Source organism: Pelobates fuscus, chromosome 11, assembly GCF_036172605.1.
Source record: "Pelobates fuscus isolate aPelFus1 chromosome 11, aPelFus1.pri, whole genome shotgun sequence".
Taxonomy (NCBI): Eukaryota; Metazoa; Chordata; class Amphibia; order Anura; family Pelobatidae; genus Pelobates; species Pelobates fuscus.
In genome coordinates, this window is record NC_086327.1 from 16,829,825 (window position 1) to 16,840,803 (window position 10,979).

Consider the following 10,979-nt stretch of genomic DNA (forward strand, 5'->3'; position numbering starts at 1 on the left):
TTTCAAATCAAAGGTTTTATATTGGAGAGAATATTGATAAGAAAAATTAAATAATGAGATTTAAGGAATACCTGAAGGTTCAGTGGTGATTAGAATGGATGGAGGATCTGAAGGAACAGAGAAAACAAAAATGACTTTTATAGAATGATAGATCTGCTAAACTCAGTACAGTTCATTACTATTAAATTCTACACGGACCTTTTCACTGAAAGATAAAATCAATATTTTTTTGCACCTCCTTTTGCAGAATGTTGTGTTTAACAGCTAAACATATTTTCAAGGTGGTTAGTTACTAAACAGAACATAGTTGCAAAGTCCTTCTCAACAAAAAAGTCCACCTGGTTGTGATAGGCTAGGGCTGAAAAATCATTTTTACATGTTTTGTTTAGATTGTTGTTTATTTGCAAAAATTAAATATAGTCCATAAATCCTAATTTACCTTCCTTTACACTTCAAAAATGAATGAGTACCAGCCTGTAGAGGAATAGATTTATCTACCAGAAATCAATATCATTAATTTAATGTTCTCAATAAGAGAAGTCTTAGAATGGGCATGTACCCAGAAAATAGCTTGACTTTTGGTTGATCCCCGTTCAGGTCTTAAAAAATATTTTTGCTTACTTGTGCTATTACATAGAGAACTTATACCATTTGTATATCATATTTTCAACTGCAAGAGAGAGACATAAATCCCTGACGTTCATTTAAGCCTTCTTTGGGGCCTTGTGAGGAAGGTGTAGCTGATACCCCTTTAACCCCTTAAGGACACATGACATGTGTGACATGTCATGATTCCTTTTTATTCCAGAAGTTTGGTCCTTAAGGGGTTAAGAACAATGAGTACGGGGTCCATGTCTAGATTACCCTTTTAAATCAGCGAGACCTAACACAAATTCATTGAATCAAACTGAGAATACTGGCAAAAACTCAGAAAACTCAATTCTTACACTCTAGTCTTAAAAATGTGTTGCTCGCGTCTGCCATAAAATTGGACATCTAATTGAGAAGATCTGAGAGTTATTCACATGCCTGTTCCATTAAGTGGTTTGTGAGTACAATATAAGCAATTTATTTGGCCACATTGCCTAAACAGTCCTATACTATATTTTGTTTATTCCTTTATAGGTTTGCTAAATATCTTTTTATATACCAAACTGATTCCACCCATAAGGGTAAGCCAGATCTGAAATGCCTGTTTTTATAGTTCCCATATAAGGGCAAGCCATGGATTATTCTAAGGTTTTGCTCAATCTTAAAGTTCTCATGTTCTCTGCTTTTTCTTCACTTCATTTGATTAGAATCTCTATACGTTTAAAGGGTAATGCAGACATGGACCCATGCTCACTGTGATTAGAGCGGTATGAACTGTACCACATTGCCATGGTTGAATAAAGGGTCAACTGATTGTCTGGGTTTCAGTATCTTTAAGCAGGCTCAGTCTTATATGCAAATGAATACATACACGTGCTTTAAACCCTAACACCCCAATAAATTTGAGTTAGAAATATTAGTACAAGTAAGGGCAAAATGCATAGCATGTGGCCATAACTCATGTTCCATCGAATTGGGAGAAAGTGTATATGATGTGCTGTGAATTCTTTTGATATAAGTCGAGTGCAATATGGCGGACTTTATATAACTGAAAGAACGTTCTGCATCACCCATTTTTATATTTTATTTTTAGTGCAAAATTGAAGGCCATTTATATTGTCTACTGAACATCTAATTGAGAAGATCTGATGCCTGTTCCACTAAGTGATTTGTGAGTGCAATAAAAATAATTTTTGGGGACACATTACTTAAACAGTGCTATACTATATTTTGTTTGTTCCTTTATCGTTTGACAGTATCTCATTATATTTAAAATGTTATGCAAATTATAGTGGTTATCTCTGTAGTGGCTCAAAGTGTTTGATGTTTGAAAAAGGACTAACTGAAGGGCGAGCGACTGAGTTTTCTGAGTATCTGCCTTGTTCTCTTATGCTCTGTATTTGCTTTAACACAGAGTAAAATTATCATTTCAAAATATATACACACGTCGGCTAATGTCGGCTTATTCAGCAGTTGCTTTGATATATCTTAAAATTTTGATAATTTGCAAAAAACTTATCCCACAATGTTGTACAAAAATACTTAAGAAATGTTGTTAATCCTGCCTTACCGCTGAATAAACAAAATTCGCATGTTGTATTTTTACTTTTTGATCGAGAAAATTGAAAAATATATTTTACGGTGTGGGTATACTTGCTACAAATGATGATTCAATATTAATTGGCAGAAATGCTTTGAGTGAGTCAGGATATAAAATCAGCATCAAGATTTTATTATTGCACACATTTAACGGGCCACTATAGTGCCAGGAAAACATACTAGTTTTCCTGGTACTATAGGGTCTCTAGCCCCCCCCCCCCCCCACCCTTAGGGTCCCACTCCTGGTGGGCTCTAGGGGGAGGAAGGGGTTAAACACTCACCTTTTCTCCACCGCCAAGCTCCCTCGGCGGTGGGGACTCTCTGCCTCCTTTCCCCGTCATCGTCTGAATGCGCATGCGTGGCAAGAGCCGCGCGCGCATTCAGCCAGTCCATAGGAAAGCATTCTCAATGCTTTCCTATGGATGCTGGCGTCTTCTCACTGTGAAAATCACAGTGAGGCGCGTGGAAGCGCCTCTAGCGGCTGTCAATGAAACAGCCACTAGAGGCTGGATTAACCCATATGTTAACATAGCAGTTTCTCTGAAACTACTATGTTTACAGCAGAAAGGGTTAATCCTAGATGGACCTGGCACCCAGACCACTTCATTAAGCTGAAGTGGTCTGGGTGCCTATAATGGTCCTTTAATCAATATCCCTTACGTGTGAAGTCATACAATATATTACTGATTTAGGAAATTGTTCAAGGAAACATTGTTATTCCTATACTTTATTTGTATGATTATCTTTGGACTAACATCATCAATTGCTTATGCTATTCTCACTAATTTCTTGTCATATCCTCTTGCCAGCAGCTGACCTGTCAGAATTAAATTAATTGACCCTTCGAAATGTCCTTAAACATAGTTTGAGATGGCAAATATCTATAAGTTAATGGTTTCCTAACTAGAATTTGGACTGCGTTCCCTAAAATAAAATCTCATTGCATTTCTAAATCCAAAGTGTAGCAAGTTAGTCTCATATCAAATATGTTTTGATTTAAATATTCAAGGAACTTGGAAGCCTTCTGCTCTGCACCATTCCATAAACCTACAAGTCATCTGTGTAGTGACAGTAGACTAATAAGACTAATACAATAAAGATATGAGTTACAAACCGCACAGAATGGGTGCTCTCTCACCAAGTCATACAAAGATTGACACAGAAGGAACCAAGTTGGCCTGATAAAATCATACATCTAGAGCTAGTAAAATCCTTCAAACATAACATTATTTTACGTCAAAATAAATTGGCCATATCATAAAAATAAAATAAAAAAAAACACAACACGGGATAATAAATAGCAAGAAAATAGTAATTAAACAATATCAACTGCCAGGCACAAATTATAGTTATCCCAAGCAAACTCTTCATATTGTATGAGAACATGTTTGTTGTCCTTAAGATAATTTAGAATAACGGACAAGGTTCGAGCAATGATTTATCAGAGTATGACCATTCTTATCAATGGATCCATCCCACTCGACTGGTCTAACTGGTGGATCCCAGGGTGATTTATGAACCTCAGGAGGGGGATAAAAAATGGGAGTAAGATAACGGTTATGAATGTGATTAATTGTGTAATCAATATACCCAAATCACAGTATTCCTCTATCAAGTGTAATGTTAAAAACTGGGATTTTATATTTAAATAATATTCCAATAATTGTAAATCCCCTGCATGGAATCTGAGGCTAACGTTTTCCTGCAGCCATCCATCAGTGAAGGTCCATAATCTCCTAATCTATAGTAAATACTCCACATTGTGCGAGTGGGATGGCAGACAGTAATTTACTCGGTATGAACCAGCATTCATAAAGGGAAACAATAGGGTTATTCTGTAACTATGCATTCAGACACTGTGTACAATGAGACACATACGTACACTGAACATCTAGGGTAACGGATGTTTGGGTAGATTTATCCACCGCTGGGAAAGTCACATCGCAGGTTATCGCTGTTTGATGATCATTTTGAGAAAGGGTAAAGGTGATTGTTGATTTTTTGCATTGAGAGATTGTATTTCTCTTCTTCCCACATTTGATCAATGGATCAGACTCTGTCCTGTCTTCCTTTCCCAGTCTCCCCCATGTGATTTCTGGAGCTGTCCCAGAGCAGTTCCCAGTATCAGGAGGTTTACATGTCAGGGTCACCTCGTTACCTGCCACCAGTTTCTCTGGGAGGATAATCTGTGGCTTTTCTTTGATATCTAACAATGAAAATAAATGGTTAATTGAGTTCAAGACGTTTAATATAAACAAGGTAATATCCTATGTACATGGACTATATATATATATATATATATATATATATAGAAAGTATGTAACAAAATCCTTCCCAGTGCTGGGATTATTAGGTAATAAATGTCTCAGATCTATTATGAAGTGACAGAATATCCAGGTGGAGATAAATGAAGAGTGAGTTAAGAACCTATTTTGCCATATTTTTAAAAATTTTCCTCAAGTTTTCCCCAAAAGTCAGTGTTTAATGAATAGAACTCACAGTCTGGAATGAAAACTCAGTTCTCGAAAATGTGACACTAACAATAATAATGAAATATAAACAGATATCCAATTGGCAGCTCTCAGTTGGCCAAGAATGGTTAGATTGTGCCGTATTATCCGATTCATTTCATGGAATGAACACTTGAGGCTGTGTCTGATGATATATTACTGGCTTCCCACTAATAGCTGGCCATTGTGGATATAAATGTTAAATGACAGAATAGATGTATAACATATAGCACTATTTATTAATTGTAATTAATATAATACATTTGTTTATAAGATTCTGGCTTTGCATATAAATCCATCAATTAATACTGCTGTATTCCTTGGGACTGGTTGATAAAAAGTTTACTTAGTAAACTTTAGATTATCATAGTAATATTTTGCAAATCAATTATAATATAATTGAAATTAAATTATAATATAATGTAATATTTTATACTAAACAACAATGCTCTGTGTTAATTTTTACACTTTTATATAAATAACTTCAGACTTACCTGTTACCTCTACATTGAGGTATTTATCTCTATAAGACCAATTTAAACTTCCATCTTCAATCCTGAACTGATATCTCCCTGTATCTTGTTTATTTGCATCATTTATTGTCAGGGAGCAGTCTCCATTACTGGGGTCTCCGGACAGCTGGATATTATGGGTTTTATCAGCCAAACTCATGGACTGATTGTTTGTGGCCACAATGGGGTAACAGCCACTATTATCGTGATTTATTCTCCTCCAGTATCCTGTGGCTTTTGATGAAAGTTTCTTGTCACTAGGGATGGTAAAGGTACAAGGGATGGTGACACACAGACCCTCGTGCACAGTGACACGTTCTTCTACATTCATCATGTAATATGTTTCCTGGTCTCTAGGTACACTCTCTGTGGAAAGAAGAAATTTCAGATTACAGTATAAAACATATTTACTGACTGACATTTTCTACCAACATACAGTATATCTACATCCAGGTGTTCTATGATTCTGACAAGAAATATTTGTACAGGTGATCTTCCCTTATCAACCAAATTCAGTTTCCTACGACTCAGTCATAAAACAAATTGGTTGTTAAGAAGGATAAGAATGCCTAGACAACCAACAGAATAGAGGCCAGCTCACTAGCGCAGGGAATCCCAAAAATGTATGTTTAGGGAAAATCCCCTAAACATAGATTAGAGGGACTCTCTGCTCTGGTGATCTTCTCTATATCTCTGCTCTCCTGAGCAGGGAATCCTTCTAATCTATGTTCGTGGAAAATGACAGAATAGATGTATAACATATAGCACTATTTATTAATTGTAATTCATATAATACATTTGTGTATAAGATTCTGGCTTTGCATATAAATCCATCAATTAATACTGCTGTATTCCTTGGGACTGGTTGATAAAAAGTTTACTTAGTAAACTTTAGATTATCATAGTAATATTTTGCAAATCAATTATAATATAATTGAAATTAAATTATAATATAATGTAATATTTTATACTAAACAACAATGCTCTGTGTTAATTTTTACACTTTTATATAAATAACTTCAGACTTACCTGTTACCTCTACATTGAGGTATTTATCTCTATAAGACCAATTTAAACTTCCATCTTCAATCCTGAACTGATATCTCCCTGTATCTTGTTTATTTGCATCATTTATTGTCAGGGAGCAGTCTCCATTACTGGGGTCTCCGGACAGCTGGATATTATGGGTTTTATCAGCCAAACTCATAGACTGATTGTTTGTGGCCACAATGGGGTAACAGCCACTATTATCGTGATTTATTCTCCTCCAGTATCCTGTGGCTTTTGATGAAAGTTTCTTGTCACTAGGGATGGTAAAGGTACAAGGGATGGTGACACACAGACCCTCGTGCACAGTGACACGTTCTTCTACATTCATCATGTAATATGTTTCCTGGTCTCTAGGTACACTCTCTGTGGAAAGAAGAAATTTCAGATTACAGTATAAAACATATTTACTGACTGACATTTTCTACCAACATACAGTATATCTACATCCAGGTGTTCTATGATTCTGACAAGAAATATTTGTACAGGTGATCTTCCCTTATCAACCAAATTCAGTTTCCTACGACTCAGTCATAAAACAAATTGGTTGTTAAGAAGGATAAGAATGCCTAGACAACCAACAGAATAGAGGCCAGCTCACTAGCGCAGGGAATCCCAAAAATGTATGTTTAGGGAAAATCCCCTAAACATAGATTAGATGGACTCTCTGCTCTGGTGATCTTCTCTATATCTCTGCTCTCCTGAGCAGGGAATCCTTCTAATCTATGTTCGTGGAAAATTACCCAAACGTAGACAATCACACCAGAGCAGGTGTGATCTATGTGTTATCTATCTTTGGGTGAAATTCCCCGAACATAAATCAACTCTCTAACGTGGTCAGAAAAACCACGTTACTCAATAGAACATGGTACATGGCATGTTCCAAAATGTATGAAGTCGGCAGCAAAAAAAACATTAATACGGTCGGTTGGGCAGTAAGTGAAAAAGGTTGCAGCATCACACATTTTGAAATATAAAGAACAGTAGGCAACTATTCCATGGTAGAGAGATGTTGCAGCAAAATGAGAAGCTAGACATGAATACTTATATCAAATAGTATAACATTAATGACTGAAGATCTCTCCAAAATATTGTTGATCTGCGGCTAATAGCCTTGAGGATGTTACTGAAAGCAGTCAGAACAATATGTAAGTTCACTACAATGAGTTAACATGTAACTGGAGGTTGGTACAGGGGCTGAGATTTACATATAACGAGAATACAAGAAAAACATATAGGTGCGCTGTGCCTTTAAGACAAAATCTAATTTAAAGACAAATAAGTGCTTACATGTGACAAAGTGCAATTGATATTATAGCGCAAACAACTGCATGTTATTTTGCAAATATGTGCAAAATTGTGATTAACAACACACAAAACACTCACTTTTTAATGCTTATGTTGTTTTCTCAATTTATCACAACATGTAAAAGAAGGGAAATAAAATAACAATAGTGTAAAACTGTAAAGTTTTAAGAACAAAATAAAAATGAAATGGGAAAAAACACACTCACAAAAATAGAGCAGATGAGCCTGCTCTAAACGTTGACAGCTCCAAATAACATTCCCTCTTCGGGAAGAAAATTACAGAGGAAGTCGATCCACTTGTGACGATTTATTGCACAGAAGAAACATACAGCACCTTAGTCCAAAATTACCCTTTAGCAGCAGTAAAATAACAGGTAACTAAAGTGCAAGGCCAGCTACGTTCTCTCTTGAAACCCGGTATACCGCAATACAAAGCTTCATGGGGGCGGAGTTCCAAGACTGCAGGCGTACTGTACATGCGTGGTCGAGCGTGATGACGCGTTTTGCCATGTTCACAGCTTCTTCAGATCTGCCCCGTCTTGCCCGTCACAGTCTTTTATACACACCTATGTGGGTGTGTTTTACTTTCTTCTATCATTACTATCTCGCAACGGGAAAAAGCATCCATATGGCAATATATACAGCCTATTAAAGTGCAAAATGATCAATATTGATTTTATTTTACATATCTACATATAAGTATAGCATCTTCAAATAGTTAAAACATATCACAAATGTATTATTAAAGAAAATTTCCACAATGTACATTACAATTTCTTAATATCAAAAAATATAAAAAAAATATAAAAAAATGAATACAAGATAAAAATAAAGAAATTAAAGAAATAATATAATATGTATTATGTTATAACAAATCTTAAAATGGCCTACTATAAGGAGCGAAAGAGAAAAATGTAAATACTCAACATACCCAATAATTTAACAACATAACATTCTTGAAGAAAAAAAACTTTTTTTTAATAAATGTATAAATTCATAAAACATTTTTTTTATATAAAAAAAATAAAGCAAATTCTATATTTAATCCATTTGCTTCTAAACTTTGTAGTCTATGTACCCATTTTATCTCTACTTTACCAATATCTATAATATGGTTACCCTCGCACCATGATTTTTTAACTGTTTCTATTCCTAAAATTGTAAGACCTCTTGGGTATTATGGTTATGGTATTTTTTTTTTTAAATGTGCTGACACGCTATGTTGTTCATATCCCTTAATAATATTATTCACATGCTCATATATTCTCTTATGTAGGGGACAAATTGTCCGCCCTACATATTGAAGTCCACATGGACATATTAAAAGATAAATTACATGTTTGCTAAAACATGTGATAAAATATTTTATTAAAAAAATCCTTATCACTATACGTAGTTTTGAACTTTTTATACCTTTTAGGGATACATTTTTACTACATTTGCATCCTGTACATTTGTTAGGAATAAAAACCTTTTTTGTCATCCAGGGACGTTCTTGGAATCTCTTTTCTGGGGCGATTAAAAGTTAAAATGCGTTTAAAATTTGGCAATCCTCTGAAAGTGATGAAAGGTTTTTCTGGAATAATTTTTGATAGCTCATTATCCTTTTTAGAACATGCCAATGCTTGTTAACAATTGACTTAATTTTCTTTAAATCTAGGTTAAAGTCAAATACTAAAGGTAGTGATTTTTATTTATTTATTTCAAAAGGGGGTTTAGATTCCTCTAGTAGTTTTATTGGATCTTCATATGCCCTCTACAAAAGTTGTTTTGGATATTTTTTCTGAGTGAATTTGTTCATCAACAACTTGGCCTGTTCCTCAAATTTTTCTGTATCCGTACAGTTCCTCCTGATCTTTTGGAACTGTTCCTTTGGAATGTTGTCAAGCCAAGGTGTGTAATAGCCACTATTGTAGAGGACATAGTTATTAGCCTCTACCTTTTTTAAAAAAGTTTTGTTTTTATTGTATTATTTTCTATGTATATTTCCAGATCTAGAAAATTAATAGAAGACGTCCTAAAATCATTCATTAAAATAATGCCCTAATTATTAATATTTAGTTTTTCTAAGAATAATTTAAGATTTTTTCCTGAACCCTACCATACAAAAATTAAATCATCCATATTTCTATAGTATGTGACCATGTTTGCCGCCCATTCCGGGCTACCATATATAAAAACATTTTCCCGGCCCGCCATAAATAAATTAGTGTAACTGGGGGCAAACCTGGTCCCCATCGCTGTCCCTTGGCATTGTAAATAAAATTTTGAATTGAATACAAAATAGTTGTTATTTAAAATGCAATTAATACTCTCAATTAAAAAAGTATATGTGTGCTAAAACATTTTCCTGACTTGATCAAGCAATCTTTCTACCACTTGACATCCCAAATCATGAGTGATAGATGTATATAATGAAGATACATCCCTTGTAACCACGATATCTGATTCATCCCATTTTATTTTCTTAAGATTATTAATAACATCAAGAGTATCTACGTATTTTGACAAGTTTGCAGAATATGAATCGATGCTCGAAACCATGAGTTGTCCGGGTGGGAGGGGTTCTCTATTTTTATGCACCTTAGGTAGGGTGTAGAAGAATGGCAGTCTGGGAAATTCCTTGGATGCCAGGATGCCATCTTCCTTACGTTTATCCAAAAGTGCATAAAGCAAGTTTTTTTTATATCTTCCAGAGGATCTTTCTCCAAAAATGTATATACTTTCTGATCTTGTAATTGTCTTTAACATTCTTTTAAATAATTCTCTCTATCTTGTATTGCTATACTTCCCCCCTTATCTGCTGGTTTTATTATAATGTCCTTATTACTTCTTAATTCTTGTAGGGCTTTTCTTTCATTAAAGTTGAGATTATTATACCTTCTATCTTTATTTTTACATTCTAGCTTTTCAAAATCTTCTATTATTGATTTTTCAAAAATATCTATAGCGCTTCTTCTAAAATTCCTTGGATAAAAGCTGGACTTATTTTTAAGTGACATATGGGTATCATCTTTGTTTTTTTCTTTACATTTATTGATTGATAAAAATCTTTTTAGTGTTAAAACTCTTGAGTACTTTAAAATATCTATGTAATTAGAGAAAGCGTCAAACTTTCTACTTGGTGCAAATTTTAGCCCTTTGCTAAATACTTGTCTTTCATCTTGTGTAAGTTTATGTTTGGATAGATTTATTATTCCATCCAATTTGTAGATTTTCCTTCCTTTCCGAACCTGTAGTTTGATTCCTCCTCTGCATCCTGTTGGTCTTTGGTCCTCCTTCTTTTTAGGGGTGAAAAGACCACTCTCTCTGCTTCTCTCTAAAAAAAAAATCGCTCTGTGGGTAATTATCAGGTTCTTCTGATAGAACTTCAAAACAATTTTTTACTTCAATATCTATTTTATTATATCTG